The following is a 10444-nucleotide window of genomic DNA, read 5'->3' on the forward strand; positions in this document are numbered from 1 at the left end:
AATAATTTGTGTGGTATCTAATACTGTTTATGGGCAAAAACTGATAATGAATTACAGAGCTTAAAAGAATACAACGGCTTAGATAACTGACTAATATCATCACTAGTTTCAATAGAAGGCAAACTTCAAATAAATAAATGTTAATCACCATATTTAAATATTCTAATTACTACTGAAAAGATCCATTGAACATTTTAAATTAATGTCTATTTTAAAATTAATAAGGTTATATAAATGATGATCATTGATTTTTAAAAAAAAAACACCCAAACTCCATGTGTTTTAGAGATTTGGGCATGTTAAGAATTGTGCATTTGTCAAGGGCTACTTTCCTAAAGGAGAGATAATTTGTACGAAAAGCTTCCAGTTGATTATTTAATTTTCTTTCTTAAAACATTACATTAAGATAAATTTGCCAGCGGTAAAGCAAGTCGACTGGTCAAAAGATCATAACAGAAAGAGAAATTATTCATTTACTCATCCATTTACACATCAGAATTTGTAAGAGAGTCATAGTTGAAAGAAGCCATATGAACACCATATAAAAGTGTTGTTAAAAGGGTAAAGAGAGTCAAATATATGATGACAGAAGGAAATCTAACTTTGGTTGGTGAACACACAATACAATATATATATGATGTATTATTGAATTCTACACTTAAAACCTATATAATTTTATTAACCAATGTCACCCCAATATATTTAATAAAAAATAATAATAAAACCTCCGCCCTCAACAGAATTAAAAAAAAAAATGTTATGCCAAAGAAATTTAAATGCTAAGAGTGTATTTTTTCAGAGCTATACACAGTTCACGTGGAAATAATATAGATGAAAAGTCTGCTTAGTTTTCATCAGTAATTCTTCATCAATAATTTTATATGATTAATGAGTCTTAGTCTTAGGTTAATTTATTTGACTATTTTTCCAATATGCCTGTTCTGGAATTTCAGCAATTATCATTAATTTTTACTTCAAAATCTATAAAAATATAATTTAATTTAATTTAATTTGTCATTGTAATTGCTAACTGGGAAGCAAAATAAACAGACTGCAGCTAATTCATGCATCTTCTGCTCAGAAAAGAAACCTATGATAATTAATTATTATAAAAACCTTACAATAAAATGAGCTGTAACTAAAGATATGAAAGAAAATTGATCAGCATAACATTTATGGAAAATCTAAAATAAGTATTTATAATAATCCTTTTATTTCTTAATTAGAAGACAAATGGGAAGTCATGAATGATACAGTATAAATATCTAGTTAATTTAGTAATTAGTTTGGAAACAGAAAAAAAATAACAGGACTACTAAATAGATATATGGTACATTCTTTCAAATAATTTGTTTAAATAATCAAATTGTATTTTCTATATAAATTATTTTTAAAATCTTAAAATTATTTTTATTAATTTTATTTTAATTAGTTTCAAATATACAGTACATTGGTTAGATATCTATATAGTTCATAAAACGATCCCCCCAATTACTCCCTCTCTCCCCTGGCTGTCCACTTAGCCAACATATTAATATATATTTTTAAAAATGTATATGCTATATATTCTATACATATATGTATAGCATACACAAACACAGTATGCATAGATGTGTTTTATGACAATTTATGTTATTATAATTTTATCTGCTAAACTGTTTTGAAACTAGGCTTTTCCTATCTGTGTTATATATCTTCCTATAGTGTAATTGTTTCAGAACGGTCAGTGAATGTTTACATAATATTTGTGTTATATTATATATTCTTATTTATATAACATTCTTTGAACACTGTGCTAGAGCGATAACAGATTTACAGGGGTTTACTTTTATAAGAGATATTAAGAATAGAAGGATAAAAGTATTAAAATCTTTATATAAAATACTGTTTGGTCTGTACTTAAATTTCAGATTAAAACATGAATGCTGCTATTGCTTTAGGAATAAAAACAGAAATAAAATTCTTTTAAAAAATAAGCTATGTTTATTAAGCACTTACTTTGATTTAAAAGTATTGCATAAAATGTTCGAAAATATTTTTAAGGAGCTGAGCTTCAGAGAAGTTAAATGGCTTCCTGAATTTGATATAATGGCTGATATAAAAAGGAAAAAAAAACATTATCAAATCCTAGTTTAGCAAATCAGTATGCGTCTTTTGTTCAGTTTATATATTATGATTTTTACTGAGGTAGAGTTGACATATAACATATTAGTTTCAGGTATATGGCATAGTGATTTGATATTTGTATACATTACAAAATGGTCATCACCATACAGCATATTTTTCTTGTGTTGAAAACTTTTAAATTTTAATGACATTTATTTTATAACTGGAAGATTTTACCTTTCAACCTTCTTCATCTGTGTTTTTTGTCTTTAGCAGGATTGTTGTTCTGACTTAATGCCTCTATCAAAGTTCTGTTTTCTCTACTTCATTTTTACCACCCACTGAAATACCTTGGGAAGCAAAACAATTGAGTAAAAAATATGTAAAAATCACTGGAGTCATGCACCCTGTCAGTTTCCAAGTTTCAATACTCCTAAAATGATTTGGCTTATTGATAGCAGCAATACACTCTTTGAGCTCTTTTCCTATGCCCTACAATGAAAATATGACATAGAAAATACATATATAATTTTATTAACCAATGCAACCTCAATAAATTTAATTAAAAAATAAAGAAAGAAAAGAAAAAATATCCAATGAATAATCTTATTTACAAAAACCCTGCTTCTACTCTATTTAAATTATACATTGTCAATGATTTTTTTCTGATTCCAAAGAAATGTTATATTCATTACAACCCAAACACGAAAGACTAAATGAACTCAAATTACGAAAAATGTATATCTTTAAATTTTAATTTTAGTTGGAATAGATTTCCTCATAATGTTCCAATAGTCATTTTTAAAGTGTTTGCTTTTAATCCTTATATAAGTATTATAACTCAAAATGTTATGCACTATCTTAGCATGTACGATTACCTTTTATATATACAATTTAGGAATTTATGGAACTGAGCCTAATTCTGCAATTTACTGCATTTTCTAGGTAATAAATATCCTTGTATACTTTATTGATCACTTATTCCAACCAATAAATATACAGAAACATGCCTTTTACACTGAATATGTTCCACGTATGCTTACATATAAGCAATTAACAATGTTAAACCATAAAAACATTATAAAACAAAAACAATTTTAAAATTTTATTGAAATAATAGTTATCTTTTGTCATTATGTACTTTCTCAATAATTCTATACAAATAGGATGATATAGTAGAATTTTTGACATTAAAAAGGAATCCTTATTTTAGGTGAAGTTAAGCATCTCTGATATAGCACATTCCTTTCTCAATATTAAGTTATCAGGGAAGACACATAATTAATTAAAATATAACTTTATGAAAAAATGTCAGGAATTTACTTTTTTTATAATTAAAATTATTGAGGTGACATTGATTGATAAAATCCAATAAGTTTCAAGTGTACAATTCAACAATATATCATATATGTATTGCATTGTGTTCACCACCCAAAGTTAGTATCCTTCCATCACCAAGCAGAAATTTACTTTATCCCCAAATTGTACACTCTAAAGAATAACCCAGCTTCCCTTTTGCACTTTGACATTCATATTCACCAGCACATCATCCACCTAATTAGATAATATTGGATAAATACTGAGAGATTAACGCTTTCAACCAATGTCTTATATATTTTCCACTCCATAGGGATATGTTTGGGTCTATTATTGAATGATATATCTCTCTATTTCAGCAGACTTTTATATTTTGCTGCAATTCCATATAGCTTTGCTGGATTATATTTTAGGCTTATTGCTTTTCCATAATCCTTAACTATACGAATGAATTTCAACAAATTTCAAAGCTACATAGACAGCATCTGTAATGATACCCTGTAAGTAAATAATTCTACTCAAGAGATTTTCACGTTTTTGATGCAAAGCATACCAATATTTTCTTTCTCTTATTTCCAGGTTTTATGTTAGTTTAGAATCTGTTTTTAAGTATTTAAACTCTGCAATAATTTATGTGTTGACAATTTGTCTTGAGGATTGAAATTTTTATATAGAGAATTTTTAAGTTACAGTTATAATTTTTTTCAGCATACACATTAATGACAGGAAAGCAAATTATCATGTTAATAGAATATTTTAAAGTTTATTCATGATTTTTACAATTTAGAAAGGTAGACATAAGAGTAATATAGAGTAAACATTTTAAAATTTGATTGTTTTACTTTAATATGTATATTAGAGATAATTTATTGGCTAACAAGAATTGAGTCGAGTAAATATTGATTTTCAAAAATTATTAAACTATTACTAATTAAGAAAGAGCTGTTAAGTTAAAGGACCATATTCTACAAATCTATGAGTTAGTCATTAAGAAAATAAATTGATATAATGCCGTGTATACTTCTGCAGTAGGATAGGGCAAAGCAGGGATCTCTAGCCTTTAGTGCAGGCCAAGAATCAGTGTTTGCCCTCAGGAAAAGCAAAAATCTCCTTTGGCAGTTCATCTCATTGAGATTTCTCATCACTGGAATTTCAGTCCTCATTGCTTCTACAAACTTTTAATGAATGAGTTTAGTAATATATTAGACACAATGACATGTTTAGTAAAATAGAAGACAGGACAATAGTAAATATACATATCAAAGCAAAGAAACCAAAATAATAAAAAGCATATGAAGAGTAAAAAACATGGAGAGCAAAGGAAAAATATTCACCATGTATAATTTGAGTTCAAGATGAAAAAGAAAAAGAAAATGAAATAAAAGCAATGTTTCAATAGAAAAAGCTGATGAAAAGAAATCAACCCAAGGATTCAAGAAATTCTGGGACCAGACAAGATAAATATATAGCAACCACACCCGAATACATTATAAAGAGCAAATGAAAATCAGAATCAGAGAGAACATATAAAAATTGAAGTGAAAAAAAGTGGTCATGTTATACTATATCTTCAAAAGAACAATAGTAAGTCTGAAAACTGGTTTCTGAACAGAAATGATGAAAAGTAGAAGAGAATGGAAAAATATTTTTAAAGGGCTGAAAATAAGGTCAACAAGAAATTCTATTCTTAATCACTTTGAAAAATATCTTCTGTCCTTGGCCATGCTACCCTGAACAAGCCCCATCCTGTCTGATCTCGGAAACTAAGCAGAGTCGGGCCTGGTTGGTACTTGGATGGGAGACCACCTAGAATGACCAGGTGCTGTAGTCATAAAAAATTTTAAAAAGAATAAGGAGTTGTAAGCTGACAAGGTCCTTGCAATCTATGAGGTCAACCAAGGGTTGCCTCGCCTAAAAAAATAAATAAATAATATAAAATAAAAGTCTTCAAAAATAAAGGCAAAAATAAAACATTTATTTAGTGAATAAAAAAAGAGCAGTATTTATCAATACACCTTAAAAATGTTAATCATCTATCTAGCAGGAAAAAAAAAGAATAACTGAGAGAGAAATAGACAATATACTATGAAATAAAAAGCAACAGAGTATATAAATATGTATAAATGAATAACGAATATTCACTTTATTAAAAATAAATAATGCAGAATTAAAATTTATGAGAATAGTAAGTAATACCAAATGCAATAATGAGGTAAATAAAATTCGGGTGAATTAAGACTTTGGCATATACAAAATAAGATAAAATATAATTACTTCTGTTGAAATGTAATGTTAATTTTGTAATGTTGCAAATTCTAGGCATCCTTCCAAAAGTTATTTTAAAAATAAGAAATTACAAGTTAATTGACAAAAAAAAAATAATAGTAAAGAGTTTAATTCAGAGGAACAGAAAGAAAATATTTAATATAAAATGATCAATTATAAAACTATTTCATAGTAGATATAAATTGAAGTATATAGGTAATAACACAAAATATAAAAATAAGTATTCAAGCAAAAGACTAAAATTATCAGATTGGTTAAAAGACCAAAGCCCATGTATTTGCTGCACACCAGACACATGAAAGTTGAAGATGAAAGGATGGAAAAAGCTACATTGTGCAAACTCTAACCAAAATAAAACTGGTGCAGATATGCTGATATTAGATATGGTAGACTTTACTGTTAAAAGCATCACACCATATGAACAGAGACAGTACTTAATTCAATTCAGCATAGATACTTCACAATTTTTAATATGTAGACACATGAAAAAACACTTTCAAATAATTTTTGATTGACAGAGTTAAAGTAGATATAGATTAAACCCACATTCATTAAGAAATATTCTGCAAAGTGACACATGGGCCAAAGAATAAATCAGTGAAACTAGAAAATATTTTTTCATGAATGGCAATAAAGATATATCATACCTATACTTGTCAAATGTACTTAAAGCAGTGCTTAAAGATAAATTTATTGACAAGAATATATATTTGTGTTAGTCACCTTGGACTGCCCTAACAAAATACCATAGATTGCTTTAATTTATTTCTCACAGTTCTAGAAGCTGGGAAGTCCAAGATCAAGGTGTTGGCTGTCTTAGTTACCCTGTGAGAGCTCTCTTCTTGCCTTGAAGATGGCTGCCTTTTTGCTGTGATAGGAAGAGAGAAGTAAGGTCTCCGGTGTCTCTTATAAGGGTACTAATCACATCATGAAGATCCCACACTCATTAACTCATCTAAACCTAATTACCTCCCCAAGACCCAATCTCTAAAATCATCACATAGGGGCTAGAGCATCAACAAATGAGTTGGAGTGGGACAATCACCCTTTAGCAATATTGAAAAAGAAAAAATGCTGAAAATTAAGGATACAAGTTTCTATTGCACAGAGCTAAGTAAAAGCACAGCAAGTCTGAGTCAAAATAAAGAGTAAAGGGATTTATTAATATATAGTTAAGAGGAAAATTCAATTAAATAGGAAAAAAACTTCAAGAAAACATTTCTAAAAGGTAAAATTATTTTAAACGTTGATACAATAATGCAAAAGAGACTGCTTAGGAAGAAAACATAGAAAATTAGAGTTATTTATATAAGCACGTAAAAGGATACATTATGAATAATTACGATGTTAACGAAGATAAAAAGCTACAGTTCTACAATGATAGATAAAATAGATGCATAGATTCCTTGAAAAATAGAATTGAACAATAATGATATAAAAAAAGAAAAAAAAAAGCCTGTTTATTCAAATACCTATTAAGCAAAAGTTTCACAAGGGAAATATCTGACTCAGATGGCTTCACTGGTTTAAATTTTTAGGTGTAAGAATTTTTCCAGGCATTCTTCTAAGGACAAATTACCTTCTCTATTCTACATTTCAGAAAACAGGAAGTTGAAACACATCTTATTTTACTCTATGAAGCTATCAAAACATTCATTAAAATCTAAGAAGTACATTCTGAAATAAAATATTATAAAATAATGTCTATTAAAGAAAGCTGAAAAAATTCTAAACAAAGTATTAATAAATAATCAAATCTAGGGTCAGGTGCATTCCAGGAATGCAAAAGAGATTTAACATTAAAAAAAAAAAAATTGCCAGTCTTCTCCCTAGAATGTAGAAATCTGGAGGCAGCACTTCCATTCTTAAAAGAATACGAAAGGAAATCCTGTAATTTGCAACAACATGGATGAACCTGGAGGACATTATGCTAAGCGAAGTAAGCCATTCATAGAAAGACACATACTGTATCATCTCAATGCAGACTATAAAATTGGTGAATCCATGGAACTAGATAATAGAACGGTGATTGCCAGGGCATGAAGGGTGGGGGAGATATTGGTCAAAGGGTACAAACTTTGAATTATAAGTGCTAGGAGTCTAGTGTATAGCATGGTAATTGTAGTTAATGCTGTTTTGTATACTTGAAATTTGCTAAGAGAGTAGACTTTAAATGTTCTCACTTTATTAAATAAAGGTAATTATGTCAGGTGATGGATGTGTCATTAACATAATTGTGGTAATCATTTAACGATGTATATATGTGTATCACAAGCCATCATGTTGTACAATTTTAGCATAGACAGTTTTCAATTATTAAAAATAAGCAAGTGGACCATAAAATATTGACAATTGGGGAAGCTAGGTGCAGGGTTTATGGCATATTGGTAATTTTTATTTGTCAATTATACATCAATAAAGCTGGGGAGAAACAAAACAAGAAGCTGGATAATTTCTAAAATAAATTATCTTGAACTCATGAGAGCTGAGAGATGAGATCAACGGGCAACCAACTAACTAGAAATCTAAGGAAAAACAGATGTTTATACGAAGTAATGCAACTCAATCTATTGCCTGCCAAGGCAGTCACTGGTGCGTTAATACTTGTTAAAAAATTGAGCTAAATTTTATTTTAAGCAACTACTAAGGGCTGACTGTGGGTTAGCATGAGAGTATAGAATCCCCAAGAACTACAAAAAAAGGAATAAAAGAACTCATCCATATACTATTTTCCTTTGCCCACTTCACGTGCTCATGAGAATGATTGGAGGCTGGAATGGAGAACAGAGGGGACTCTTTCTGAAGCAGCTCTGGAGAAAGGGAGCAGCAGCATTCAGCATTGCCCAGACTGTTCTCCCTGTGCTTCCTATAGAAAACAAAAACAACCACCAAAACCATGTTAATCCAGAAGATCAGCAGCAAACTGTCAACTTCAGAGCACAGGTGAAGACCAGTTATACCTTGGGAAGAAAACCAAACCAAACCAAAAATTCTCTTTATTTCTGGGAAGAAAGCGGTCCTAAAGACAAACCCACATACTTCATTTTTTTGGTAAGGGCACCATTCTAAGTGTCCATTTCTGCATCATTTATCATTGCTGGAATAATCCTGTAGCGCAATCTACCTTAATTCAGCAATTTAAAACACTAAACATTTATTATTGTTCATAAGGACAATCTGGGCTGCCTAAAAGTGCTTCTGTCACCACTGGAGTGATGTGAAATCTGGTGTCACCCCAGTGTCTTGGAGGAGGAGGAGGAGGAGGAGGAGGAAGTGGAGGACGCTGGATGGTGGCATTGTGTGTTGTTCCTCGGTTCTTCCCTGCAGACACAGCAAAGAATTACAGTTTGGTCTATGGCCATGCCACCCTGAATGTGCCCAATCTCATCTGATCTCGGAAGCTAAGCAGGGTTGGGCCTGGTTAGTACTTGGATGAGAGATCACCTCAGAATATCAAGTGCTGTAGGCATTAAAAAAAAAAAAAAAAACAAGCAAGCCAAAGCGAGAGATTTAGAAAAAGCAAGATTTATTGAAAGTATGTTTTGGAAGGAGACTGGCCATGCTAGGAAAGGCTGCAGCCCTGTGGAACTTAGGAGGTGAAGGGATAAGATAGTACACCCTGAAGGGAGGGATGGGTTTCCAGACAGGAGAGTATAACCACGCAGAAATAGGAAGGTCTCTTTATATTTGGGCCATAATGGGAGGTCCTAGATGATCCATACATGACATGACTTTGACTGACAGCTGCTATATAACTTTGTCTACTGCACATATGCTTACCCAGAATTCAGTCTGTTATAATTAGATTCACGAACTTCCAGGCATACTCACGATATTATAATGATGGTATAATGAGGCTGAAGTTATGGGCAATACTTTCTATGGCTATCGATGGTTTAGCCAGCAGCTTTATGGCCTTTTTGCTCTGGGATTTGGGGTAATTTATAACCCTAAAAGGGAGGCGTTTCTGGGACATCCTTAAGGAAGGTTTTCAAGGAAGTTTTCTGTGGTTACAGAGCTGGGCCTTCGCTCCTGTCGCTCATGCCTGACTAACTACCTAACTCATGCAGCCAGAAGTTCTCTTAGGTGGCTCTGCTAATCTTCGTGGTGCTCTTATTTGGGGGGTTTGTTGGATTTACTAAAATTTTTAATTCTCTGGCAGCCCAGCCAAGACTTCTTCATAGTCTACTTTAGATACATAATCAGGGCAAGGTGGAGGTACAGGAGAGAAAGCATAAGCACATGAAGCCTGTTAAGACTTTTGAAACTGGAAGGTTGTCATCTGTCCTAATGTAGGGAGGCAAGAGGATTAAGATGTTAAATCAAGCTGCATTCAGAGATTAATATGCTGATCAGCTCTGCAGCCAGGCCAGGACGACACCTGCAGAACAAAGGAAGATTTCTGCTGGGATTGCTAACCTACCCATTCCCCACACCTGTGAAGGGGAAACAGGAACCTATGGATTAAGGTCTGGGAACTGCCAGCAGGCCTTTCACTCTACACATTCTTACCTTTTCATGGTATATTTTCTTCCCCTTCCTCATTGTATGCCCATATCAAAGGAAAGGGGTTAACAAAGTGTTTTAAACTGTAACTTACAGGAACTAAGGAATGATATACAAACTGAATTCCCTGAACACTCAGGGTGTCTCTCAGTGCCTTTACTCTGTCCCTCTCACTGCCCCCTACTCACAGTCTTTTCATGTCTCTCTTGGTCCTTCTCATTCTCTGCCT

The 10444-nt window shown here is 31.5% G+C and overlaps 1 pseudogene; it reads left to right on the forward strand.

The window, feature by feature from the left end:
* Positions 1 to 9059: 9059 nt before the first annotated feature.
* LOC120586515 (uncharacterized) lies at positions 9060 to 9178 on the forward strand (annotated as a pseudogene).
* The last annotated feature ends 1266 nt before the right edge of the window (positions 9179 to 10444 follow it).

This window comes from Pteropus medius, unplaced genomic scaffold (assembly GCF_902729225.1).
Source record: "Pteropus medius unplaced genomic scaffold, Ma_sr-lr_union100, whole genome shotgun sequence".
In the NCBI taxonomy this organism is placed as follows: Eukaryota; Metazoa; Chordata; class Mammalia; order Chiroptera; family Pteropodidae; genus Pteropus; species Pteropus medius.